Here is a 27,738-nt window from a genome sequence, read left to right as displayed (position 1 = left end):
GGCCACTGGGAACCGCGGCGGGCGAGTGGGCAGGCCTCTGACCAGCCCGCTGACCCAAGCGGGCGAGGCGTGACGCTGTCGTCGCCCTCAGCCTGGCTGCGGAGAGCAGGCCGTCGGGGCAAAACAAGGAGGGCCGGGAGCTGGCGGGGCCCGCGGTGTGGGGCCCCCTGCAGGATGCAGCCATTGAGGGTGACCTCTCGCGAGGTCTGCAGCACCCCTGTCCCCGAGCACCCCAGGCTCCTGAGCACCCCAGGCCCCTACAGAACCCGAGGCCCCCACAGCACCCAGGTCCCCAAGCACCCCAGGTCCCTGAGCACCCCTGGTCCCTGAGCACCCCAGGCCTTACAGAACCCCAGCCCCCACAGCACCCCTGGCCCCTATAGGACCCCAGGCCCCCAGAGCACCCTAGGTCCCCGAGCACCCCAGGCCCCAAGTACCCCAGGCCCGTGCAGAAACCCTGGTCCCTGAGTACCCCAGTCCCCAAGCACCCCAGGCCCCTGAGCACTGAGCACTCCAAGTCTCTGAGCTCCCCAGTCCCCAAGCACCCCAGGCCCCAGCGGCATACCAGCTCTCTGCAGACAGAGCAGTTGTGCGCCCCAGCTCCCCATGCATCCCAGACCCCCACAGCACCCCAGTTCCCCGAGCACTCAATGCCCCTACAGCTCCCCAGGTCCCAGTGCACCCCAGTTCCCACAGCACCCCAGGCCCCTGCGGGCAGGGCAGCCTTGCACCTAAGCAGCTCAACCGCGCCCATGGGGCTCCAAGGCCTTGGCTGCTCTGGCAGGCAACCCCCACCAGCCACTGCTCTGCCAGCAGACCTGCTGGTGCACGTGGCATGCCACAGCTGTCGTCCCGTGCCCCGCGCCCCAGAGTAAGGGCAGGAGTCATTCGGAGATAGCAGGGACGCCCCTGCCGCCGGCTACCACAGCTGTCACCACGCAGCTCTCACCCACTCTCAGGAAGGGTTTCTCCAGCGTGCTTCCGGGCGCAGGGTGCAGGTGCGCCGGTGCCGCCCTCGTGGCCACGGCTCCAGGAAAGCAGCGGGCAGCAGGTGGAGACAGCACCCTCCCGGCCCTGAGGTACCATCGGGGTGTGTCTGAGGGTGACCCTTCCCTCCATGCCACACGCGTGTTTGGCACCCATGTGCAAGCTTGGCCAGGGTGAGCGGAGGGCAAGGCCCTGAGACCAGGGTGTCCAGGTACTGGAGGGGCGTGGGGAGCGAGCGGGGCTCTGGCAGAGGCAGGGGAGACGGGACACGAGGCCCCAGAGAGAGAACGAGTGTCTGGTCCTGGCTCGCGGAATGAACCCAGGAGAACGTGGCTCCCGGCAGACAGGACGGCGGCCCGGCAGCACTGGGACAAGTGCCGTGGTCACGGGGCGTGGCCACCCCTGCCTCCAGGCCTGTGCCGCCCGCGGGCTGCCGTCCCCTCCCAGCGCCACGTCATTCGAGAGCAGCCCCGGGGACATGTGTTGGTCAGAAATCTCCGGGCACAGGGGGATGAGGATGGCGAGCGCGTGGCCTGCGGCGGGTGCTGGGCGCTGACAGGGTGGCCACGTCACATCCCCACACAGGGTGCCGCAGCCAATCTAAACGGGTGCGTGTGCACCCACGGCTCCCTCTCCTGACAGCCGCCACCCACGCGCACGCCGGGGATTGCTTTGGCAGCCGTGGCCACATTCCTTCGTGGTGAAGACACCCGCTCCTCTCCAGGTGCGCGCCCAGACGGGGCTGCTGCCGTGGCCCGGCTCAGGGCCGTCTGGGCCCTGGCAGAAGGGGTGCCTGTCTCTCCGGCGGGCCGCCCTCCCCGCGCCCCCTTCTGAATCTGCCCAAACACCCACGGGGTGGACGTTTCGGAGCTCGGGCAGGCGCGGGAGTGACGCCAGGAGGGAAATGAGCGCTTCTTTCCCCAGCGTCTCTGCTCCTGTTTTCTTCTCAACTCAAATTGTTTGCAGGCGCCACACGGTCGTCTGTGCGGTGTGCGGCAGCGACACCCGTAGCTGGGACTGGGCGCTCGCAGGCGTCTTGGGTTCTAGACGGGATCCCCAAGGGACACGCGTTCAGGTGGCCTGTTGTCCTTGATGCGGTCCTGGCTGGCAAGTTCTGCCGTTTGTTTAAACCAGTGTTATTCTCGCCCCCGCAGCTCCGGTCACACCACCAACTAGATCGACGCTGCTCGGGTCTCCGGGTGTGGGAGCAGTGGGCTCGGGGCGCCTGTGAGCGGCGACACACACTTTTGGAAGGGGGGCAGGTGCAGGGCAGGCAGGTGTGTCAGCGGGAGGCCGGCTTTTGCGGACGCTCTACTGCGACCCCGGCGGTCCTAGGGCTGCCTCGTTCCAGGCTCGTGGCGGTGCTGCCGTCGGGGGTCTGCATGAGACCCTCCAGCACACTCCCAGGACCGCCGGCGAGCTGGGGAGGTGGTCATAGAAATGAGCATTTTTGCTTTCCTGTAAACCGGCCTCCACGCTGCTTTTAGAGTCCTTGCATCCACCTCCCTCAGGGCTCTGGGCAAATGCAGCCCCGCGCCTCCCGTTCCCACACAGAGAAGGCCCTGCCTTCAGCCACCCGTGCTTCCGGCTCACACCAGTAACAGCGGCAGGCTCCGTGGGGCCGCCCTTGTCCCCAGGTGCCACATGCGGGCGGGCGTCCCCCTGTGGGCAGCCCCCGGCCTGGCGTGGGGAGCCCCACTCCACCGGCTCGGCGGGCCGCGCAGCAGCCGAGTGTGGCCCTGGCCTAGGCCCTTCCGCCGGCCCGTTGCGCTAGGGAGAGGACTAACCGGCCGTCTGCTTTCCCGGAGAGAGTAAATCACACCCAGCGGGTAACGGCAGAGACGCCCCGGGGCCGAGAGCAGCCCCCCTCGCTGGGGCCTTGTGAGCTCGCCCCCAGTGCCCCCGGTCCGGGGAGGGGACAGGGGTCATGTCTGCCTCTGGCCTCTGCCCATCGTCAGGGCGAGACAAATAAATTTATGAGACATCTTGAAATTTTCTTAAGAAACTGCTCCCCCTGATACCCCAAAAAGCCTGCAACTCTTACCCCCGGCACCCCCAAGCCCCGCCTGGGTGTGGAAGGCACACCATTCCGGCCTCGAGGCCTGAGTCAGGGGGCAGGACAAGGCCTTCAAAGGAGCCCGTGCCCACTGCTGGGAGGATCAAACAGCCCCTCCTCACGTCGCCTGGAGTGCTGGCCTCCAGCGAGGCGGGGACAGACCTCCCAGCGGCCCCTGCAAACCCCTGTTGACTGTCGTCTCTGCCCAAGCTCAGCAAGGGCGTGAAAAATCCCACCATAGCTAGAAGGTTTTGGGTCCCAAACACTGTGTGGGGCCAGCCCCAGTGCCTGGAGCCAGAAAGAAAGAAAACAAAGCAAAGCAAACAAAACGGAAGTCATTAGTGCTGGGGGCCGGGGGGTTTCCGGGCTGCGAGTTCTCTGCCCTCTGTTCTCTGCCCTCGTCACTGTCGATGTTTTTTATTAAATTGTTGTCTTTTAAGGCCCTGTGACTGTTCTTCAAGCTTAAAGTCTGTTTTAAATAGAGAAACAGAAGGACCGTGAATGCTCTGGTGGGATTGGCCTCTGTAATAAAAATTAAAGGGCTGGCAAGGGGGAGCTCTGCATGGTAGTGATTGTTCTTAACAAAACACACTCGAAGAGGTGATAATGGAGCTTTTAAAGTCTTGACAAGAAAGTGGGGCAGCAGCCAGAGAGCCCACTCGCTCAGCTGCGTGTGCTGGGCCGTGTGCTGGGCCGTGTTGGCCTTGGGCAGCTGCGAGGGGCAGGACTGGGCACTGGGACCGGCACCCGGGTGGGCTCACTCGTTGCTGTTTCTTTGCTTGTTTCTTTGAACATCGACTCCTTTCAACCCAGTGAGAGGGTTGGCAGGATCCACACCACGTCCTCCACCACCGTCCATGCGCTGCTGTCCACCATCCCCCGCCTGTAGCCCTAATTCTAAAGGAATCTGTTACTGGTTTTGCATTTGACTGATCCTTTGTTTTATTTTTTATAGTCCCCATGTAAATGAACCCACACAATAGTTGTCTTTCTCCTTCTGAATTATTTCACTTAGCTTTATCCCTTCCAGTTCCAACCATGTTGCTGCAGACGGCAAGGGCTCATCTTTTTTATAGCTGAGTAGTACTCCTCTGTGCACACTGACTGCATCTTTCTAACCCCCTCATCTGCCTTTGGGCATCTGGGTTGTTTCCATGCCCTGGCTGTTATAAACAGTGCTGCAGCGAGCCTAGGAGTGCAGACAGCCCTTCAAAATAGCGTGCTTGCATTCTGTGGGTAGCACCTAGGAGTGGAATTGCTGGGTCAGCTGGTAGGTTGTTGTCAGTGTGCTGGGAAACCTCCATGCTGGTTTCCATGGGGGCTGGGCCCTCTGCTTCCCATCGGCGGTGAGGGAGGCCCTGAGCTTTGCATCTTAGAACCCGGCTGCTGTGGCCACACCCTGACTCCCTGGCTGGCCGCACGCCTGAAGCCTGCACGTGTTCTCACTCCTTTTTTTTTGGTCTCCACTTTCCTCCACTTGGGCCCTGGCCTCAGACTCCTCAGCATTCCAACAGCTGCCCGGCCGGGGAGAAGCGGAGCCTTTCCTGCCTGACCCAGATGCCCTGCTTCTAAGACTCATAAAATCCCGTCACCCTTTACCAGCTTGTAACTGCACTGGCTCGCGGGCCGTGAGTTTCCAGCAGGAGTTTTTTCCTTCAGTCAGGCTCTGTGGTGTCCTTTGTCTTTGCTTCGTGACTGCTGGTCTTCCACTTTCACAGTTTTTGACCCTGGAGCCGGGACTTCACTTTGACCGCTGTGACGCTGAGAAGGCCTTGGAAGTCCCGTGGTGGGGAGAAACGAGGGCTTCTCCTGCCCTTGAATTTCTTACTCTCCTACTGATCTAACTGAGCATAGACGGCCATGAGATGGCCGCTACCAAAACGGAGATTTCTAAATGTTAATCGCCATGGTATTTTTAGGACTTTATTTTGAGGGTGGCACAGACGAAGGGGCTTTGTGGCCGTGTGCCCTGCAGTGGGGAGTCAGACAGAGGGAGTCAACAAAAGGAACTTTGTAGATGGAAACGAACTGCTTAATTCCAGAGGCTGAAAGACTTCTTTAGCAGAAGGAAATCAGATTTAACAGAAAGGGCGCCCTTCAAAAATGTCAGTTATCTTGGAAGGAAAGATGAGTCATGGAAAGCCTGTTGATGGGAGAGATGAATAGCCGGTAGCCGGGTCCCCCGAGACCCGGGGGACGAGGACGGTGCCTCCTGCCCCTTCCTCGGGGGCCCTGCATGGGAGCAGCCTCCGGAGCGGACACGCAGCGCCCAGGGGCCAGGCCAGGGCTTTGACACGGGACGTTGCATCTTACATGCGTGCAGTGTGTGGCACATGTGTGCGCGCGCAGGGGAGGAGGGACTCCCGTCCGGGGACACCCTATATTCACGTGTGCCTCGTGGGATCTAAGTTCTCTCTGGCGCTGACTCTTGTCCTCAAGCGTCAAGCCCCACGGGTGTCTCTGGCGCCCTGGCCCGTGGACAGGACATGCTGTTCCCTTTCCCGTTTACCCACGTTCCCACGCCAAGCTCCGTCCAGGTGCTCCCGAGCATTTGAACCTGAATGGATACTTCGGCTTGGAAACGTGCCCCAGACTGGCTTCTGCTGCTGAGGGCTGGGCCCCGTTCTCAGGGAATCTCACCGAGGAGCCACCTGGCTGGGGGAGAGTTGTAGAACCTCAGGCCAGGCGAGTCCAGGAATTCACCGCACCCCGTCGCCCCGCTGACTCCGCGTCCACGCCTGTGCGCTGCTGGCTCTGGGTCAACAGGAAATCCCGAAATAAACCCCTGGCGCGGGGCAGGAGAGGGCACACCTGGGCGGGGGATCCCCTGGACGTGTGCTTTTTATAAATAAGGATGTTGTCCCCCACCCTGGGAGTTTCCAGATGTCTTTGCTCTGTTCCATGGAAACCTGAGCCATGAAAGAAGCAGGCATGCTTGCACAGTTCACGCAGTGGCTACGAGGGTGCCTGGCTTCCCAGGAGCGGCCCCCAGGCCCCCGGACCCGCCTGGACCTGCCGTGAGAGGACAGGCAAGGGGTGGGGCCGGCGCGAGGGGCAAACAGACCCCAAACCTATCAACAAACATTTTATTTGAAAAAATGATAATGTTTCTGTGTGAAGACTCAGTCAAGCTGCCCATCCCCCCTTCCACCTGTAGCCGGTTCAGCACCTCGCCCGGTCGGGGCCCGCTTTCACCCCGTTATCTGTCCCCGGCCGACTTGTTCACCCAAATAACCAGCGTGAGGTTATTGTTCCAAATTTAGAGACACTTCGCTCTTTTTATAGAATCCGGATTCTTGTTAACATGTGTTATTTGTGGATGACAAGGAAGTTTTTTTGTCAGTCTATAAAGGTCTTTCCTCCGATGCCGGCGACGATACCCTGGAGAGACAGAGGGTCTCGTCCCGCCGTCCTCTCCCCGTCCCGTCGGGCCCGCCGGTGGTCGCGGCCCAGGAGCGACGTTATTTTAAAGCCGCCATCTGAAATAATCATCAGCATCTGGTTCCACTTTTTAAAAATAGCAGGTGTTTCCTATGGCTCTTTGGCAGATTTTGTCATTTTCCTTTTGTTTGTGGGTCTGAGCGCCCCATTGTCTCGGCGCGCACCCCGCGGGGGGGGGGAATGGTTGGCGCCATGTGACTTCACCCGCGAGCGTGGGGGGTGCAGGTGGCACTTTGCTCCCTCCTGCCCGAGTCTCGAGAGCCACGTGGCCTCGCGCCCGAAGCGCCTCTCCTGGTCCTGGCCCGTGTCCTCAGAGCTGGGGTGTCCACTGCCTGGTTTTGCAGTTAATAAAGCACCACAGTGACATCACACTAGGTTCCCCTTCAGGTCTCGCTGTTGGGGGCTCTCATCCCACTTGGTGCAGCCAGGCCCGCACCGACCGGGCCCCACTGCAGGGCTGCCCGCACCTGCCGCCCGCGGCTCCTTCCCCTGGCGGCGCTGGCGTTACGGGCGTTCAGGAGCTGGTGCGCTCAGGCCCCGAGTGACCCTGCCTTGTCGCGAGCCCATTGGGAAGAGGTGGGGCCATTTGGTTTCTCTTTCTTAAAAAGTGAAAGTCGAATTGTAGGTGGAGCGGCCCTCCGTGGGGCCAGCTGGTGACAAACCAGCCCTTGTTCTCGAAGCCCCAGACAGCAGCCCAGGGTCCACCAGGCGATCTGTCCCGCACCCTCCCGCTCCCACCCACCCCAGGCCACCACCCAGTCCTGATCACCCCCCCAGAGGCTGGGAGCTGAGCGGCTCTCTGCCCCTTTCTGGAGCTTTCCTGAGACCAAGGGACCGCGGCTGCCTGGGGGTCCTCAGAGCCTGTCCTCCCTGCAGGCGGCGCTGGCAGCTGTGCGCCTCCTGGGGTGGCCAGTCCGCACCCCTGGTGACGCTCTCTTCTGTGGTGCTTTGCTGTGATGCCACCTATCCAGGGGGACCCCGGGACACCCACAGCACCAGGGGTGAGGTTTTACAAATTGAGTCTTAGTTGTTCGCTCCGCGGAAGCTCTTTATCCACCAGGCTGCGCGAGCGAGGCCTTGCGCCTGCACCAACAGAGTGAGCTCTTTGGGTGACCCCCCAGCCCGCTCCTCCCCTGCCCCCCACCCCCTCCCTGCCCTCCCCGCCCACGCCAAGACCACGCAGGGGTCATGGGCTGGGCCATCTGTCCTCTAGGAACTTGGCCGTGGCCACTGGTTGTCTCCCCGGGACTGACACACCAGGCCACAGTCTCTGCTTCGCTGGCTGTTTCGTGACCGCCTTGTGTGAGGCGCAGGACACAGAACCTCGCGCGTCTGTGGTCAGACAGCGGGGCTATAAAGCTCAAGAAACAGAAACAGTGGAGCTGATCTTCAAGAATTTACATGCACGAAGCCCTGTGCAGAGGGGACCCCCTCCCCGTCACCGAGCCCTGCCCCACGTCCTCCCTCTGTGGTGGCTGCCGAGGCCTGTTCTCACACAGCTGCTGTGCTGCAGCGTCCTTGCTGACCGGCCAAATGCAGTCAGTGCTTTCCAGAGCACGTTTTTTAAAACTTAGGGGGAAAAACGAGAAAGGGTTTTGTAGAACAACGCACGGGGGCCTTCCGCCCGCTTCCCCAGAGAGAAGTAGCTGAATCACAACTCCGCAAACCAAATGTTAAAACAGGTGCTACAAACCGTAGACCATGAATCATCCTTTCCTTAGATACTTCACAAATAAAGCAACATGTATTTATGGTAACTCTGTGCACAGACTCTATTTACAAGGAGATGCGTGAAGCGGATACCATGTCACACAAAGGATGAGCCAGCGACAGGGTAAATGGGCGACGTAGGGGCTATCACGTTAGCAAGTTAACATTTCGACATTAAACTTTAACGGTTTATTTAAAAAGCATTTAAACTGATGACTCCTTAAACTGATCCAATCATAAGAGAAGGAATGTGACTAGAGTGAATCAACAAAACCTCACCTCGCGCCTTCCAGGAACCCCAGCTACCTGTTCTAGTGGGTAAATAATCTGCCATATCCCCCAAGCAGTATTTTCTTGAAGGAGGTTGAAAATAGTTAAGCACTTCCCTTCCTTAGCATGTACTCTGTGCATAGCAGGGAAATGACCTGCAGACAGTATTTTTAGAGATTCCTACTCAGTTCAGTGGTAATAGATTCCTGTTTATGTTAACCTCTAAAGCAGAGTCCAGGATGGGGCTGAGTGGCTGTGTTGTTGTGAGGTTTGGGATATTGTTGTTTAAAGTGTGTCTGCAAAATTCCACCGGTTATTTTCGACCATTAGATGCTGGAGGATAACTAACAGGTTCTTGTAAACATCTCTTTCCATGCAGCTCATCTTTCCTAATGACCCTTGTTTGTTTTTTAAATGTGTGCTCAAGCCTGAGGGAGTGAGGGCTGCAGCTTGCCTGCAAGGCGACGGCCTTCCCCAGCGCTGGAAGGTAATGTCAGAGCCAGGTCCAGAAAAAACAAACACGAAATGCTTATCTCCTTGTTGCTGGACCTTATTAACCATATGCATGATTTTCCTGCTCGTGGGGTGAGGAAGAGAGGAGCTGGTCCATCCGAATCCGGAAAGCTGACTTTCACAGTTCACCCCGTGAGAGTGTGTGGGCTCCGAAGGGGATCCATCGTGTTTCATCTGATAAAGGTGAGCACGCCGGGTGTGAACAGGCCAGGAGTGAGCACGCCGGGTGTGAACAGGCCAGGAGTAAACAGGCCAGGTGTGAGTGTGGCTGTAGAGGTTTGTGTTTACGTGCAGGTCAGAGCAGATGGTCTTCCTAGTGGCTTTTTCGGTCGTGCAAGGCTTCGTGGGCATCCTGAACCCGGCAGATGATAGGGAAAAACAGCGATGCTTGTGCTGCACTTCTCACCCGGCTCCGCCGTCACGCCCACGAAGGCGCTCTCCCTGCACTGGGCCACGGCGGGAGCTGGGCCCTCGGTGCCGGGGGACAGGAGGCCACAAAGCTGTGCCTGGGAGCGCGCGCCTCAGTAACCGTCCGCTCTTGATGGCGGGGGACAGAGAGGACGGAGCACAGAGGGAGTGAGGAGGCCGCCAGCACCTCCGTCCTGAGCACTTCAGGGGCCTGGGACTCTTTATTAAAATAGGGAGAGACTGAGCGAACCCTTGGGCCTCTTCCTGTCCCGCCTGGAAGTGTGGGGCGGCGGCCTGTCCTGGGGGCTCCCCAGCAGTGTCCACTCTGGAGCATCCTTGTTCCCACTCACTGGCCCTGGGTCTCGTCCAGCCTTGACCGTGACCTCTATTCCCTGAGCGGGTCGTGCGCTCTGGCCACTCCCAGAAGGGGTCCCTCCCGTCCTCCCAGCCCCGCCTTCCCCGCCCGCTAGCAGACTTCATCCCCTCACAGCTTCCCAGGGGTGCGCTCCCCACCTCCTGCCAGCGCCCTCTCTGTGCCGCCTGCCGTTTCTCGGGGTCACCACCCCTCCCCCCGCCAGAACCCGCGCCTCCAAGGACGCGTCCCCACGAAATGAGCTCTGAGCCACAGTCCTGCGGTGGTGTGATGCCCGGACGGGCAAGGCCGCCCGCTGGCCCCTCCGCCCAGCACAGGGTTTAGAAGGAACGAGGAGGGAAGAGGTGGGGGGAGTCTCGGAGGGAAGCAGGAGTGACGCCTGCAACGTGACGGCAGAGCAGTCAATGTTGTCATAAGCAGAGAACCGGGGGCCCAGAGCCCTGCGGTGCCCTGGGGGGCGCCCACGCGCAGCCTCAGTGCCGCCGTGGAAACCGGCGATGGTGGTGGACGGTCACGGCAAGTGGACCCGGGAGGAGCGCGCTGAGGCACCTGCGGTGCTGGGGGCCCCATGGGAGAGCCCTGGGACTCGGGGTGCACACGTCAAGGGATTGACTTCCGCATCGCTTTCCAAGAAGATGGGGTGTCTCCTCGCGTACAGCAGCACTGTGCGGCCTGGCCCCGGCCCCACCCCCGGGTCAGCTCAGACCGGGCTCAGCATCATGTGGCCCTTCTTACCTGCACCCGCAGAGGCTCAGGCACTCGCCTCCAGGGCTGATGTGGGGACGAGGCGGGGCCGGAGAGGCCCAGGGGCCCACCAGGGCCGCATGACCACAGGGCCTGCCACAGCTTTGCCAGCCCGCAGACATGGTGGGCACCCTCCGGAGGGGAGGGCCAGGCAGGGCCTCAGACAGCGCTTCCTCGGGAGGAAGCAACCCCGGCCACGAAGACCCTCTTCGGTTCCGGGTAGCTCCAGCCCTGCCATGCAAGGTGCAGCTCCAGGCACCTGCCGCGACGTCAGGTGAGGCCTACCGCTCTCGAGGGGCGTGGGCCAGGCGCTCGGCCTGCAGCCCGGCTGGAGAGAGCAGAGCCAGCGTCTTGGTAATGCAGGACAGGAAGGCCCCCCGCTGCCTCAGGACCAGGGCTTCCCGGGAGGTGCCCTTGAGAGCAGGGGCTTGGGCGGTGAGGGAGACGGTTCGTCATAAACCCACGTAAATAGCCACCTCTGCCCCCCTCTGCCTGGCGCTTTCCTACAACCCGTACGTTTAGAACATCACAGTCAACCTCCTTGGCCACCCCAAATCGACTTGCCTCAGGCCTTGAGGATGGCGTCTCCCGTCCCGCTGATGCGTGAGGGGCGCAACCCCGGCCTGGGCACGTGTTCCTCACGCCAGTGGGGGTCCTGCCGCGGCCCCGAGGCCTCACACTGGGCACAGAGGGAGCCACCCGGCTGGGCGGGGAGCAGGACAGGGCGGGCTGGTGCCGTCCCCACCTGCAGCTAAGTATAGAAGGCTGCTGGCCTCGGCCACTGCTTTTTCTAGACACTCCTCAGCCCCTGAGGCCTAGAGGCCAGGAAAGGGCCCGACAAGTCGCCAGGGACCCTGAGGTCAGTTTCCTCTTTTCAGGCATGAGCTGAGAGTCCTCCATTCCCAGACGGCCAGGTCCCGGGCCACTCCCCGCCCTGCTGCGGCCCGCCTGGGGCCGAGGGTCACTGAGGAAGCGGCACCTGGTCGGGGGTGGGGGGAGTGGGGCCGGCCCCCACCTGTGCCTGCTGGACACTTCCCGGAAGCCTTCAAGGCTGCCCTGGTGACTGCCCGACCTAGCCTGGGCTCCTCGGCATCCCTAATGCCCCTGACTGGCGAGAGAGCCACGGGACAGCACCAAAAACAGGGCAGCAAAAGGGGATGGGGCAGAGCCACACAGCAGGCTGCAGCGGGTCTGCGGCTGTGGGCCGGTGGGGCTGCGAGGCCGGCGCTGGTGCCGCGTGGCGCCTCAGGACGGGACTTGGTGGCAGGCGGGCCGCAGAGCTCCCTCCAAGGAGCAGGTGGCCGGCGGGAGGCCACGCGCTGTCCCAGCGTCTGCCCATGGTATGGCTGCTGCACCGCACCCCACTCAGGAGGCAGGGCCCCTCCGTGGCTGCGGACGCAGGGGCTATTTTTGCGGCTGAACGAGCACGCCCGGACCCCGCTCCTCGGCCCCGCCCGCTGTCACATTCTTAGAGACGGGCGAGATGAATGCGCTCGGAAGGAATGTGTTTATAGGAGAGGCCGCTCGAATCGCCAGGGAGCAAGGCTTTTTGACTTGCAGTATGGCCTGAAGCTTCTGTGTGGTGAGTCAGCAAAAGCAGGGTGAGCCCCCCACATGCCCAGGGCTGGACTCGGAGGCGGGCCGCCGGTGCAGGCCACTTCGGCTCTGCCGTCAGGAGCTGCGCCCGGAACACACTGGGCACCGCTCCAAGGCAGGGCCCCGGGGCCCCCAGGCCAGCTGCCCCCTCTGTCCTGCCGCCCCCTCACCTTCTCGCCCCCCACCTCATCGGGCCCAGACTTCCCATCCCACCCCTCTATGAGCCCCCACCTGTGTCCCGCGCACACCCGCACATACCTGCACGGCCCCGCGTGAGTGACTCTGCCTCTGCCTCGTACTGGGCACAGCAACTCACGGAGCTTCTGTTTCACTTCTCACGGAGTGAAAACTGGGATGTTTGTCGCCATCACGGTCACAGCCATCGGTGCCAAAGGCCAACTGAGGGGCAGGGTATGCCAGGGGCCAGCTGTCCCGGGGCGTGCTTCGAGGGAGTCCCACATGCCTTCCACGGCAGGCGGCCGCGTCCCTCCCCCACAGGCCCCCAGGCCTCCTGATGACCTGGCACAGGAACCTCGGGACCTTTGGGGGTCCCCAGCCCTCCAGCCCCCACTGGACCCGCGGATGGACCGCACAGGCCCAGGCCCACCGCGGGGGAGACGGCGGTGGTCCCGCTGCCCCCATGGTTGCCCACAGGGCCCTGGAGGCCGTCCTGGGGGATGGAGAGGCCCGCGCGTGCCTGGTGAGTCACTGGTATTGATGCGACTGCATCCGGGGCTCCCCACAATGGGTTCTGCTCCCAGGGCTGCCAGGCGCTGGCTAGGACTCTGGGCGCTAGGGCCACACTGCGGGGCCCCCTCCCGCGTCCACCGGCCCTCGCAGGTGTCCAGCATCAGGTCACGGCTGCTCTTCACGTCCAGACCTGCGCCCAAACTCGTGCGCCACGAAGCACCTCGCCTGGGCCTGACAGCCCTTCCCGAGCTGCTGATGCGCTCATTGGCCCTCACGTGGAGTTCGCGTCCACAATTTGGCTCAGAAACCGGGGTTAAGACTTCAGTGGTGTTTCCTTATTGGCAAAAAAAAAATGCAGCTGCTCTCGGGGGGCCGGCGTCTGTCCTCTCTGCAGGCCCATTCAGAGGAGTCCGGCAGGAGCCCGGCCGCAGTGAGGGCCACCCCCGCCGGTGCTCCCGGGGCTCGGGGCACCCCCAGGCGGGCTCGCAGGTTGAGAAGAGCTGTAGTGACATGTCTGCCATGAGCAGGAGAGTGGGGAGCAGGCCCGGAAGCATCTCTGCCCCAGTTAGCCAAATGGGGAGCCAGAGGAACTTTCCCAACCGTGGCAACAGGCTGCCCTGGGGGGGCTCAGCCTCGGGCCACGGGACCTCCCCGCGCCCCGCAGACTCCCAGCCGGCGGCCCAGTCCCACTCCCCTGGGCATGGGCCGTCACGGTCCTCCCAGGCTCCCTTGTGTCTGAGCATCCCAGGATGCATTTCTCTAGAATCTTCTCTGTTCTCGCCCCTCACGTTCCATACGCTCCCAGGGTGCATTCGGAGGAAGCGGAAAAAGATATCTGACATTTCCACAACAAAAGGCCAGAGGTGAAGAACATGGTTTAGATTCTAGGAAAAAAGCAAAGCTGTTGAGGCTGAGCAAGGTGAGAATTTAGTTAAGAGCCAGAAAGCCAGTCAGCCCACAGCCCGCCAGAGAGAGCGGGAAGGCTGCGGGCCGGTGGAAGCCTCCCCAGGATGCGATTTTGGTCTGTGGAGTCTCATCATGTTCCGACGGAAACCAGGCAAGCTCAAAGATGACCCTGCGGTCGGGTGGAACACGTGTCTGGGCTGGCCCAGCCCCCCCAGGAATGCAGGATGAGCGTCCAGCGTGGGAAGGAGGAGGGCTGAGGCCGGAGCTGAGGGGACAGGAAGGCCCGGCCAGGTCGTGGGTCCGGGGCGTCTGCGTGTGCACGTGCTGACTGTGCAAAAAATGCCTGTGAACTTGCCCCTGCCAGCGCCGCGCGGCCGCTGGTCCCGGGCCTGTGCAGAAAAGCACCATATTAGCACAGGGCTTCCATTCCTGGGTCCTCCTGGGACGCCTGAGAATCCCCCGCTCTCGCTCTCCCTCCCTCTTATCTAATTGTGGTCAAGGAAAATTCTTGGGAATTTCCTGTCCTGGAAACCATAGCATCTGCTGCGGTAACCTCCAGGCTTGCTCCCTTCCCTGCAGGCTAAGTCCCGGGCCAGAGCGCGGGCCTGAGGCCACAGGGCGCCAGCGGGGAGGCTGGGGAAGCCTGTGGGAGCCCAGGAGGGCCGGAGCCAGGAGGGGTGGCTAGACTGCAGGAGGAAGACCCCCCGGCTACCAAAGCCCGAGTGGAGCCCATGGGCGCGGGGTGACGCCCCCAGCTGGGGACCTGGCGTCCAGCAGGACACGTCCCTGCAAAACGGGGAAGCAGGTCACCCCCGGGACACTCTTTTGTGACGAGAACTGAGCTTCTCATTCTCTGACGTGCTTGTTTGAAAGGTGTTCAAAGAAAAAGGAAACTCACAGCAGCAGCTGGCCTTCTCGGGCCGGGCCCGACCACCCCCACGAGGACCATTTCCAGTGTCGTGTTTAAGTGACCGTGCGGGGCGGGGCAGCCGCCTTCCGTCACCATTTTCCAAGCGTCACATGTGCCGTGCGGGCCTCAGGTTGGTGGATAGGATGCATCTGCTGAGACGCTTTTCAGGTGCCCGGGAGTTAGGCTTTGAACCGCAGGCTCTGTCGATTCTGCTCTCAGCGAGACTGTGCTGTCATTTTGGGCAATTTCTAGAAAACCTCATGGTTGAAAAATAAAGAAACCTTTTTTATTGCAGACTCAGGCACCATGAGTCAGAATGTCTTTCCCCCAAATGTGGCTGGACTGGCAGCCGCAGACAGCCTCGCGCGAAAAGAGGGGAGCTGATGCCCGCACCCCGTTTGGAACATCCAACACTCCTTGATCCAGGGGAGTCAAGTTAAGGCCTTGGGAGCCCGAAAGAGCCGGCTGTGGCATCCGTGGCCTGGGCGGGGACACACTGACGCCTGCGCGCTGGCGGGGGCGCCCCGAGCGCCGCTCCTCCACCCCACTTGGGTTTCCCCAGGCCCGGCTGTCCCTCGCGCCTGCCGCCTCGCCTGTGCCTTGTTACGCACGGTGAGGTGGGCTGCCCCTGCCTGCTGAGGTGAGGAAACTGAGGTGCAGAGAGCCTCGCAGTGCAGCACGAATGCTGGCCTCCTGCTCCCCGTCCCCTCGCCAGCCGGCCCCAGGGTGCTGATGCCCCAGAGAGCTGCAGTCCAGCAGTGGTTTCTGCGCCATCCCACGGACCCCAGCGCCCCCCACCCGGGAAGACACCGGAGGGACGTGCGCAGGCTCTGGCAAACCCTCTTCCCGGCCGCGGTCTCCACGGCCCCAGGAGGAAGCCGCAGCCCGTGTGCCCAGCAGGGGCGCATGAGCCAGGCGGCCCCCCACAGCAGCACGTCCCCAGGCTCGGGAGGGGCGGCCTGACCTGCTCTGCCACGGCCCATCACGCGACGCCTCCACGTACATAAAGCAGGCCGAGGGGGGGCGGTGACGGTCCTGCCCAGCGGGACATCTGGGAGAGACAGACCATGGAGAGGAGCGAGGTGCGGGCCAGCGGGGCCGGGCGGGACACCCCGGGGGACCCCGGGGTGCGGCAGCTCCTCTTGGGATGGTGGCGAGTGTGAGTAGGTACGGGAGGGCCGGCCGCTCTGTGGCTGTCCTTGCTGCGACCAAAGCAAACGCTGCGTGTGGTTCCGAGGGCGAGGGCTGCATGTATCTCACCGCACTAAAAAGAAACTCAAAAGGGAGGCAGACGCGTGACTTCTGTCCTAAGGGCCACAGCCCGGAGACCCGGCGTTCACGTGGGAGGATGCGTCCGTGCCAGTCCCTGCGGCCTGGGCGACCCGGGCCAGAAGAAAGTCAGGGCTTTCTTCTAAGCAAATTCTGCCCTGGCCCGTGCGGGACCCTGGGCTGGGGCCCTGGGTGACCACAGAGCACTGGCGGGCGGGGACCCGTCACGAGCTGAAGGCAGTGGAGAGGGAGCGGCCGGCTCTGAGCAGAGGCCGTGGGCCGGCTGAGGAGTGGGCCATGCGGGCTGCGGGGCCGTGGGGAGCCCCGGCAGGTTCCGGAGCACTGACCAGCGAGGTGGATTCGTGCTTAAAGAAAGCTGGTGGAGTGGCGGCCGACTTGGGTGTTAGAGGCTTTGGAAGGCCGGTGATAACAGGTGGGAACCAGGCTTGCCGCGGGGCTGGGCAGGAGGGGGAGGGGAAGAGGAGAGATTCCTGGGAGAGCCGAGAAGGCTGGAGGCTCCCAGGCCGGAGGAGACGGGGGCGAGAAACAGGACGCCGGGTCCCGGTGGCGGTGGGTCAGCACGGGGGCCTTTGCGGGGCCGGGGCAGGGCTGTGAGCCACTGCCGGGGTGGGAGTGAGCCCCGAAGGAGGGGCCCGCGAGTGACACGAGGCTTCCATCGAAGGAATGCGCCCTGCCCTCCCTGCTGTTTTTTTAGCAGACTTTTTTTGGAGAGTTTTAGATTCACAGAAAAATGTGCGCTGAGGACAGCGAGTTCCCGCCTCCCGCCCCCGGTGTCCGGCTGGGTCTGGGGGTTGTGCCGCTCGGCACAGCCACGCCCGTGCCCCTGCACCCTCCTAGGAGGGGGTGTCCGCCCGGGGTCCGCGGGAGAGGGGCTCAGCAGCAGCTCAGAATGCGTGGGGAGGCGACTCTCACGCCGTCCCCAGCATGGCGGCGGCCCCCACGCACACCTGCCCTCGTCACCGGGGTCCCCATCTGGGGCTCTGTGGGGAGAGGGGAGTGGAGGGTCTGTGGGGAGGAGTCGTTTGCCACCAGTGAGGTGCCCCTCACGTCACCCCGCGTCCACACGTCGCTGGGGCTGCGAGGAAGCGCTGGGGTGAGCGGCCGGCGGAGGGCCCTCGTGTCCTGCAGAGAGACGTGCGGGGGTTTCTGGTCCCTGATGAGAAGATAAATCTGTGCCTAAACAGTGGCTGCGTCTCTGGGATCCAGAGCCGGACGCCATTCTCCAGCTGGGAATGGCAAATATTTATTTTCCACCCTATTTTTGAACAGGGAATGGGTTAAACTGTCAGTGCAGGGAGGTTAGGGGACGTCCAGGTCGGGGAGGCACATGGGGTGTGGTTTCATCCTGTTTCAGGTGGGCGCCCCCAGCCCCGGCCTGTGCCCCGAACTGCCTGCGCAGACATGACTAATGCGTTATTCTGGGCCTTACCATCCTTGGTCAGAGGCTGCTCAGCCGGCCGGCTGCCAGGACCGCAGAGCGGCCTGTTGATAATACTTGACAAGCCGGGGCCCGGGGACGGGGCTGGCCGCTGTCTACCCACCCCAGTGGACACGCGTCTAAAGACCAGTTTTGCGCCCGCCCGCCTGCATGGGAAGTGTCTGTGCAGACCCAGCCCGGCCCACGCAGCCAGGCAGGCCTGCTCCGTGCCCCATCCTGCGGCGAGGCCAGCAGCCCTTGGCGTCTGTGGGCCGGCTGGGGGGGCTGGAAGCGCGCAGAGGAAAGCTTTCCAAGCCAGGGCCTCACTTCTCTCCGTGATGGATGCATATTTTTGTCCTCGTCACTGAGGACCATTTCTTCACTTTTTAAGAACACTGTAGGTGGCACGTTGCACAATCTTGGAAGCGCAGACGCGTGGGGGCGGGGGGGTGAATCTGGACGGGGCCAGCACCGGACACCACCGCCAATGACGCACTGCAGGAGCGGGGTCGGCGAGAGGGCTGGGACCTGCACGCCCACTGCAGCAGGGACCGCTCCAGGCCAGGCTGCCTGGGGCACCGCCCGGCCACCCCTGGGCCCTGCCCCGGGCCCCACGGGGGGCTCACGATTGTGATCGATTCACACTCTCTTTTTTTTTTTAATTTATTATTTATTTTATACAAGCACTGGGCACAGTCAGAAGCGCGGGAGGTGAGAGAATTCACCAGAGCCAGAGCGGGGAGCAGAGCAGGCAGAAGGACCGAAGTACACTGCTGAGGGGAGCAGCGGGTGGCAGGAGAGGTCTGCGCGCCATGCGGGACCCTCCTCCGGTGGCCGGGGAGCAGCCGGGGATCGAACCGGCGCTGCAGAGGCTGCGGGCAGCTTCTCAACCCAGCGCTCAACCGCTGCGCCACCGGGGAGGCCCCGATTTACGCTCTTTTGAACCCCGTAAGAAGAGCCTCTCAAGTTAGCCTAATAGCCCCCTCTCTGCCAGGCTGATCTCGGCCAAAAGCAGCTGTGTCCGACCAAGAGAGTCTGTCCACCCTGGGAACGCACGCAGGGCTCGGCCGGCACGAGCTGACCTTGGCCGCCTTTGAGTTGGGTCTGGAGGGCTTTGATGTTATTCTTAGAAAAACACACAAATCACAACCAAAAATGAGGCTTCTTTTGCTCCGACTTCCCTTTCCTTGTCCCTTCTCCTTGGTGATTTCCTTGGTTATTTTTACACGCCCCGGGGCCGGCGAGTGTGCGAGGGGTGTGTTGAGGAGCCACTGGAAATAGCAGAATGCTTATCTGCTACCAGGATGCCTCCGCCGGTCCGGCGGGGCGGCAGCAGGTTGCCTGCGCGGTTGGGGCCTTCATCCAGCGCCGCGGCCACGCATTCCTGCCCTGCTAGCCCGCGAGGCCTGCCTGCCCCGGCCCGTCGCGAGGCCGTCCAGCCGCTGCGGCCGGTTCCGGGAACTGGCCCGGAGTTGGGGAAGGGCAGCTCCCTCCACCGTGGGGCCCCGGCAGGCGGGTCCGAGGCGAGCCCCGGGCCAGAGTCACGCGGCCGGGGGCGGCAGCGTCAGAATTCTCACCGGGCCCCCTCCTCCCCGGGCTAGACCTGGGCAGCCAGAGAGCCCTGCCAGGCGCGGGCCCGTGCAGACCCGCGCTGGCCTGGGGGGCCGGCCGCCTCGCCGCGGGCTCCTGCCCTTGGGTCGGGCTGGCCCAGGGCCGACGTCTTGCGCCTCTGAGCCATTTTACCTACTTTCTTCCCCACAAGCTGGCCAATACCAAGTGCGTCGGCGCCAGTCAGGTTGCGAAACATGAGAAAATGCTGCAGCTTCCCGGAGACGATTTCAAAGGGGGCGGGGGGTGGCCGTGAGACGTGTTGAGGGGGATGTGGCCGCACAGCCAGGCGGGGGCGAGGCCGGGCACCCCGGGGTCCGCTGCTCCTGGCCTGCCGCCCCGTCGTCACACAAGCCCCATAAACGACGTCGATGGACGTCCTCGGGGGCGTCAGACCCGCGCTCGGTCGAGAGACTCGGCGTCCTTGAGTCGTTCTGGCCTCGTAACCCGCCCAGTCACCTTGGGGGAGAAGGCCCCAACCGCGCAGCAGCATCTCACTCACGCCTGAGCCGGCTCCGGCCGCCTGCCCCACCCGCAGCCAGCGTGGGGTCGTCCATCTGAATCTGTCGGCCAAGGGCAGGTCAGTGTTAACCTCGTCCTGGCGCACGTGACAGAAGTGGACAAGCCCCGGCAGATGAGAAAGTTCTCTACGATTCCGGGTGCCTGCCGAACGCTGTCGTCACGGGGCTTCGAGACGCGGTCCAGATGGAAGCGTCCCCCCAGCGTCATGTGGGGAGGCCGAGGGTCAACCTGCTCAACTCAAAAGTTGATCAGCAAGACCCTGCAGCGAGAAGCGTGCCGCTCCGTGGTGTGCAAGCCGGAGCGCACGGCCGAGCGCAGCCAACCCCACGTGTCACGTGTTCTCCGCTGCCGCGACCGCCGGGTCTTCGAAGGTGGTCCTCATCTACATGAGACGCACACGTGTACACAGAGGTGTGTGTGCAGAGATGCACGCGTGCGCAGAGACGCACGCATGTCACAGCACACAGGACGCGTACTCCACAAACAGGAACATGATGACAACTCATCGTTTTCCAAGGAGGGAAGCTGTCGCCGCCACCGGCCTGCGCTGTCCTCCATGATCAAGTCAATTCAAGTCCTCTCTGGCGGCCGGAAGAGGAGGCTCCTCACGCGCTCAGAGGAGACCTGGGCTCGGACCCCGGATCTCCATGTCCGTGTGGATGCTGACCGTCTCACGGGAGGTGACGCCTTGGCCAGCGTTCCACTTGGTGCGTTTTAGCAGAGAACTATTTAGGGGAAAATAATCTCACAAATAAACTCACATTTAAAAAAATTTTAAAAGGCAGATGTGACCTCGGGCTCCAACGCCTCTTTACAGGAAACATCTGCCACGTTTCCCAGGCTGCCCTGCAGCCCTGGGAGCACCCCCACAGGGCCCGGGAGCACGCCCTCGCCCAGCCCTGGGAGCACGCCCACAGTCCCCGTCCCCCCTCGCCCCCGAGCTGGCTTGCTGCAGCGATACTGCCCCCCCAGACCCTCATCAGTGTCCCCTTTATTGTCAGGTCACTCACGCGTTGCTCCGGTGACCCTCGGTGCTGCGGAGACAGTGACGGGGGAGATGCCGGCACGTGGGGCTGGCCACGGCCTCAGTGTCGCGTGTCTCTGCTCGGGGAACCACGCCAGCCCGTGTGGGGGCACCGGGTCTCCCTGTGGCGAACGGCAGAGTGTCTGCCGTGACTCGCAGTGCATGTGAGCCAGAGAGGCGTGTGACACACACCGGCGGGGCCCAGTGCGCCCTGACTCCGGGCAGCTCTCATGACCCCCTGGGCAAGGCTGGGGCTTACAGGCAGCCCCAGAGAAGGGGACCCCGGAGAGAAGAGGCAGCAGAGGCCTAGCGTGGGAGCAGGCGAGGGGGGTCTGCGGCGTGGGGGCCCAGCGTGTTAGAGCCCGGGCTGAGCAGAGGGCGGGGGACCTGGCGGAGACGTGGGCTGGAAGAATTATAAAATTCCTGTAAAATCCAAACACAGCAGATTATTTCAGACATCAGAGAGGGGGATTGTGGTCGGAAAATGGTCTTTGTTCCGAGGACCAGCGGGGAGTGGAGGCTGGCGCTGCCCGGCGCGGGGGAAGGCGGATGGGTGGGGAGGGCCTCGGGATGTGACGCCAGACAAGCCAGCAGGTCCGGGCCCCCCAGACCCGTCTCCTTCCCGCCCATCATGTCCCGAGAGAACTCCCACTTAGGGGAAGGGACAGGGGGCCCAGTGGCCTCCCAATGTGGGGGGCTACATCATCACAGGACTGGACAAAAAATTGTGGGGTGCATGCTCACTGGACACGACTCAGCTATTTACGAACATGAAAAAGTGCCTTCGGGACAACACAGGTGGCCCTTGGGGGGCTGGTGCTGTTGAAGTGAGTCAGAGTGAGGGACCCGGTGGCCCTGCTCGCGTGTGGACTGTGAACCCCCAAGGAGCAGAGGGGGGAAGCCACGCCTGTCCCCCACGGGTCTGGGGGGAAGCCAGACCCGTGCTCCCCGGGGGTCCGGGGCTGAGCAGGCAGCCGTCGGTCAGTGCCCCGTCCCTACTGAAGCCCGGCTGGCCCAGCCTGCGCCTTGGGCACCCACAGACATGGGGATCACAGAGTCCACATCCCGCAGGTGACCTCCAGCAGCCCCCCGGGGGTTCTCCACACCATCGGGCTCAGTTTGCCACAAATCAGCTGACAGCCCCTGAGGCGTGACGGCGCCCTGGCCAGCAGCGCTGGCGCCCCCCAGTGGCACTGGGGATGTGGACTCCGGCCTCGTGGTGTCCGGCGGGGGCGTCGGCACCAGCTGCCTGGCCTGGCGTGGAGCCCGGCAGGTGGGAGGCCGTGCTGCCGCCTGAGCCCCAGGCCCAGTCCAGCTCCTGCCTGGGCTCCACCGCTCCAGTGCCGCCCTCGGCCCCACCTGACCCCGGGAGCAGGGGCCGCCCACGCTGGCGCTTGTAGAGCTGGAGAGGCCAGGCTGCCTCGATCGGGCTCTCGCTGGCCGTCTGACAGTCTGGACATGTGGCTGCGAGGGCGACGAGCAGCACGGCCACCCCGCACGTGGGGCCCTGCCCGCCAGCGGACACCAGCAGGCCGCGTGGCCTCGTCCAGGCCCCTGCGGGTTCACAGCCATCGCGCCCCGAGCCAGGCAGGCCTCCTGGGGAGCGCCCAGCTCTTCGGTTCCCAGCGACCTCCCCATACTGGAGAGCGTGAGCCCAGAGAGACCAGACCCACCCTCTGTGGAAACGCTCGACGCGCCACCTTCACCCCACACCAGCCCACATCTGTCACACTCGTCCTGCAGTTCTCCCGCGAGCTCGGGCTGAGCAGGAGACCGTGGCGGAGCCCAGTGCCCCCGGGCTCCTGTCACTTTGCCGTCTGCACTGCGGGCCTCTCCCTCCAGCACCCGGGGCCAGAGCTGCTCGGCGCCGGGCGGGCCTGGGTCCTCTTCTCTCCCTGCCCAGAGCAAGCGGTGCCCGTGGGGCAGTGGTGGGCGAGAAGCGGTGTTTGAGTCGCCTGCGGGGCCGTGTCGGGCCCAATACCGAGTCAGAGCCCAAGCGGGCGGGTTGGCAGCCCGTGCGGCCATTTGTCTCTGCTTTGGGCGGGTTGCAGCTCCGCGGACCCTCAGATGGTCCAGGGCCAGGTCTTGCCCACTGCCAGGGCAAGTTCCCAGGCACACCACCAGCACCCGGGGGGCCTCCCCTGCACACCTCAGTGGCCCCCAGCGGTGCCCCCCAGCGGTGCTCTGGGATGAACAGGCTCACTGAGACGTGAACAATACGTGCTCCAGTCCGGAGCGCCGGCGGCTCTTCCAGTTTCTAACCTGGCTCCACACGGGATCGGCCCTGGCGAGCAGAGCACGGCCTCTGCAGCGGGGGGATGTGCACCGCGTGTGTTGAGCACATTCCTCTAAGCAAGTCAGAGGGAAGGAACTATAAAATAATTAATCAACCACCCTCTGAAAGGAAAAATGGAATCTGATATGCCCTTGGGCAGCTCTGGAATCCTCCCCATGGGAGGCGACTCCGCGTGATAGGCGTGGGCTGCCCGGAGGCTCCAGGGGGTCACCGAGCCAGGCTCTGACCTGCAGATCCCGGCCGGATGGGTGGGCCCCGCACGGAGAGCACCCCTGGACGCCGCCTGGCGCTGCCCACGGGAATTGCGAGGCGGCCGTCTGCTGGGCGTGTCCCGTGTTGATGTGAAACTGAAATCTGATTTTCAGGCAGAGACATTCCGTAAGCATTGAAAGTCTTCCTTTTATAGCTTTCTCCCAGACCCGTTGGGAAACTCACTGCTTTCCTCTGCGACCTTTAGTCCCAGTAGTTTGGCTAAAGGCTTAAGCTTGTTTGGTGGATCTCGTCCTGTCCTCTAAACAGCCTGGCTGAGTTCGCAGGCCTCCGGCCGGGAGGGTCCCGCATTCCAGGGCCCTCACTTCCTCTGCAGCGCTGGGACTCAGCCGCTGGCGTCTTATTTATCTCACGGAATCCCAGGCCAGCTGTGATGGGGTCGCTCCCCCTCTACAAGTCGGGTGGTCTCTCGACATTATGACTCCTTCAAAGGCCTGGAGAGCTGAGTCTCCCAAAACGCTGAGTGCAGTGGCTTAAGTGCAGGCAGTCGTGGGATTTAGGTGGATCTTCTGGTTCTCTTTGAACAGACCAGGAACGGCTCATGTCTCATTAAAGAGAATGATAATGTTCTCATGAAAGGAAAATTGCTGAGAAGGGTTAGGCCTGCCCCAGGCCGCACTGAGCCCTGGGGGGTCTGGGCTGTGCCCCTTGGGTGAACGGCTGTTCCCCAGGGGCCTGCACTGAATGGGCACCCCGACCCTGCTGGCCCGGTCTGGTTTGGGCACATGGACCCACACACGTTTTAAATATCACGTGTGTGATGACCAAACAGGTCATCAACCTTTAGGAATTTGCTATTTTAATTGTTTGAAGGAAAATTACTGTAAATGCTAAAACTACAGGAAAATCCCTTCCCGCTGCGGGCACTGGGCTGCGGTCCCCTCTGCGGTGGGGAACCCAGTGGTTCCCTGAGCCCAGGGGACATTTTCTCCATGTGGCCATGTTGAGTCTACAGGCACATGGCACCCCTGCCCAGGCTCAGCCGCGAGCCCTGCAGCGTGGCCCCGCTGCCGGGACAGCTCAGCAGGGCGCTCGAGGCCAGACGCAGCCGCGGGGTTTCCTCGAGCCATGTGCAGAGCGCAGCGGGCAGCAGGACACCCCCTGCACGTGCCCCTGCGTGTGGCCCTGGCGCGTCAACGGGGCGGGCAGCTGGCATAGCACGGAGGCTGGCGGTCAGTGGTCGAGGCCGGGAGATTGGGCACCTGCCGCTTTAATTGCCTGGAGAGCCACGGCTTTGGGGGCCCCTGCGGCCAGGCCTGATGCACCTGACTTAGTCTGCTGCCTGGAGCCAGTCTGTTGGGCGCGGCTGGAGCGATGGTCCGGGCACAGCGGGAGGTGGTCCAGGCCAGGGGCCGGCAGGCCGGGGCTGGGCGGGGCGGGAGGGTGAGCCTCCCTCTCTGGTTCCCCCAGGCAGGTCTTCCCTGAGCCGGGGTCACCAGCGCCACCTGTGCCGCAGGGCCAGACCCCGGGCTCCGGCTCCCCACCCATCAGTGCAGGCCTGACAACTTCTGCGCCTTTCTCTAAAAATAGGCAGTGCCTGGGCAGAAACGCTGGGGGCACTCGGCCAGCACGGGCCAAGATTTTACAGTCTGGACGTGGTTTTGCTTGGCATCTGCCACAAAAGCTGAGTTTCTGGGAAAGCCTTGCCGGCGCTCGCACGACTTCTCTGGGCCCGAAGGTGAGCCCTGGCCTGACGTAGACTTGCCCCAGGCCCACCGGCCGGACGGGGTCAGGGCAGCCAGGTCGTGGGGAGCACAGGTGGGTGGTCCTGGGGCAGGCTGTGGGCAGGGCTCTCAGCGTTCTTGGGCGTGAAAGGCTCATTCCACGTAGCAGCCCACCATGTGGGCCGGCCGCCATGGACGGCCCGGCCAGGCCTCTAAGTCAGGTGCGTCAGGCCCGGCCGCAGGGGCCACCAAAGCTGTGACCCTGCCTTGCCGTCCAGCGCCAGGGTTGCCGCTGTCCCTGCCCGGCCTCCTCTGGACCCAGGCCTGAACAGGCGCAGGGCAAGGCCGCACAGAGGGCCTGATGGCAGGCGGCTCCACTGTCTGGCTTCTTGAGCTCAGCACCACGCCCTATCTTCCTCCTGGGCCCTCCACCGCAGCCCCCCACCGCGACCACCCAGGGCTAAACCCCAGCCCCAGCCTGTGGTCAGTGTATGCAAGCCCCAGGGGGCTGCACCCTCTTACTTTCCGAGCAGCAGGGAAGCCCCTCCCCCTGCAGACCCCGGCGTCACGTCCCCTGTGATCGGCACCAGGGGGGCCACTCGCCTCACTGCGCTGCCCGTGGGGCCAGGCCCCGTGCGTTGCTGCCTTCCGTGTGTCTTCCGCAAAGGGCCTGCTCGCGTCTTTGCCGGGGTGTTTGTGTGCTTGTTGCTGATTTGGGGGTGCTCCCTGCATTGCAGGGAAAGTCACGCACCAGCCGTGTCTCTTGGGCGCCTTTCTCCCTGCGTGTCACCCGCTTTGCATTTTAAGTGATAGCTTTTGAAGAGCAAACTTCTCCATCAAATCAATTTTTTTTTAATGCTTGTCAATCTCTGTGTCTTATCTAAGAAATCTGACCCAGCCCAAGCCCAAAGGCTCTTCCTGCGGTTGCCTCCAGGGATGTGTGTGCGGGAGCCGGGCCAGAGCGAGGGCTGCATCTTGGCTTGTTCACACCAGGCCCCATCAGCATCAAGAATTTGGGAATAGAGCTGAGTCATCCCTGGGGGGGCGCGGGAGAGGCTGGGTGGAGGGAGCACAGTGGACTCTGGGGACGGGCGGTGGCATTCAGGGGCAGGAGACCAGGCAGCAGCACCCGAGCTCACCCCGTTCTTCCTAACACGCACCACTCGTGCACCATAGCGTAAACCAACGTCATCTCAGCAATAGGAAATAATCCGAACACGTTTTCTTGGAGAGCAGACGTTCCACCAGCCCCGGTCCCCCAGCTTCTGTGCGGGGCTCCTGACCTGGACCCCTGGGCTTCAAGGCCAGGAGATGCTGGGGCCAGGCGGGCAGTGCCAGCTACAGCCGTGCCTGGGCCAGGCGGCTGCCGGGCCTTGCCAGGATCCTGTGTGTGATGCATGGTCGGACGCAACCCTCATGTTGTCTGCTTGGAATGTGTTAATTCATCCCCTTTAATTGCTGGCCAGGGCTAACCATCACCCCTGAAGACAGAGGTGCTTTCTGCATCTTAGGAGAAGGAATCACCCTCCTGGGTCCTGGGAACCAGCCCCCCTGCTTCAGGGGCCACTTCTGACCGTTGTGAACAGCTCTCAGCATGAGCTGGGGCTTGGGCTGGAACCCCGAGGGCCCCAGGGGGACCCGCATCCTGGAACTCAGTGCCAATGACCGCGGAAGGGAGCGGCTGCCCAGGGGACCGGGGAGGATGCAGGATGCGGGGTGTCTGGGGGTGTCCGGTGGAGCCCAGTGCCCATAAAAGACGAGACAGGAAGAGTAAACCACGGAAGGAGAAGGATTTCCTACTATTCAGACGCTGGCTGGCGAGGCGTGCAGAGCGCCTTCTTTTTTTACCAGAGAACACTGTCCCGTGACGCGAGGGCCTGGTGTGCGCCTGGGCGGGTTTTCTCCTGGGAAACTTGCCTCTGGATCCTTCCTCGCGAGGGAAACCGCCCCCCTCATCCAGGGGCTTCCTCAGGTTGACACTCTGGTGGGGACGGCCCCACTGGGGGTGAGCGCGGATCTTGAGGCCCCCTCGTGCACCCTCTCGCAGCCTCCCGGGAAGCCCAGGCAGAGCTTCGCACAGGGGCGCATAGCCTCGTCCCGGCCATTCCAGGGGTGCTGGCACCCTGCAGGCTTCCCTGCCCCCTGGAGCAACGTGCTTCCAAGAGCGGCTCCTCCGGCCCCTCCCCGGACTTCAGCTTCCTGCACAGACCCCGGGCGCCCCCCCAGGGCCAGGCGGAGCTTCAGGGGGCCGCGGGGGACAGCCATCCCCAGCACCCGGCGAGAAGAATGTAATGAGAAATGTGTCTGACACACAAACGTGGATGCTCCCTGGCTGACTCAGAGCGGTGCGTGCGTCAGGCTTGGGGGACCTCCCCCCCCACCCCCGAGGACCGGCTCGCAGGGGAGAGCGTGGGATGGGGCCTCCGCCTCCGGGCCTCCCGCAGCTGGCAGGGGCTGGCCGGGGCTGAGCTGCTGAGAGCAGGGAGTGTTGGGGCTGGGGCTGCATGTCAGCCCCTCCCGGACCCTGCCCCGGGCAGCTCCCTCTTCCCACAGAACCGTTGCCCCTGGGGGTGATGCCTGCTTCCTGCCATGGTCCTGGGGATAATGTCTGGCCATCCCCACTGCCAGCGACCCTCCCAGGAGGGCCAGGAATAGGGCACTTTTGTTTTCGGGTTCCCTGGGGCTTCCTCCTAGTCCGCAGGGACCGGATTCCCCAAGGCAGGAGCCTGTGCGCCTCCTCCCACGCTCTCCTGCTCGTGAGAAAGTGTTTGTGCAGCTCCTGTCTCCGAGTGTTTTCCGGGATGCTTAGGAGTACTGAGCTCTCTGCAGAGGCGAGTGCGCGGGAGGGAGGCCTGCCGGGGACTGTCTTGACCGTCTCTCGGTGCTGGAGGCAAACGAGCTGCAAAGACCCTCCCTGACCAGGACTCTGGCCCGGGTGGCGGACACATGAGCTTCACCTGCTCACTCAGCCGCTCCACCGAGCGCCCGCCCCGGTGGGGTGTCCGGGGAGGCTCGACCAGCGGAGCCCTTGCCTGGACGCCTG

At 63.2% G+C, this 27,738-nt stretch overlaps 1 protein-coding gene across 1 annotated transcript in view; it reads left to right on the top strand.

Annotated features, from left to right (window-relative positions):
- COL4A2 (collagen type IV alpha 2 chain) overlaps positions 1 to 27,738 on the top strand; it is a 208,914-nt gene that overhangs the window by 141,935 nt on the left and 39,241 nt on the right. The window lies entirely within an intron of this gene.

This window comes from Talpa occidentalis, unplaced genomic scaffold (genome assembly GCF_014898055.3).
Source record: "Talpa occidentalis isolate TD23 unplaced genomic scaffold, MPIMG_talOcc4v2.1 talOcc4.5, whole genome shotgun sequence".
Lineage (NCBI taxonomy): Eukaryota > Metazoa > Chordata > Mammalia > Eulipotyphla > Talpidae > Talpa > Talpa occidentalis.
The sequence above is the reverse complement of the archived record's forward strand: the minus strand, read 5'-3'. Positions and strand labels throughout refer to the sequence as shown.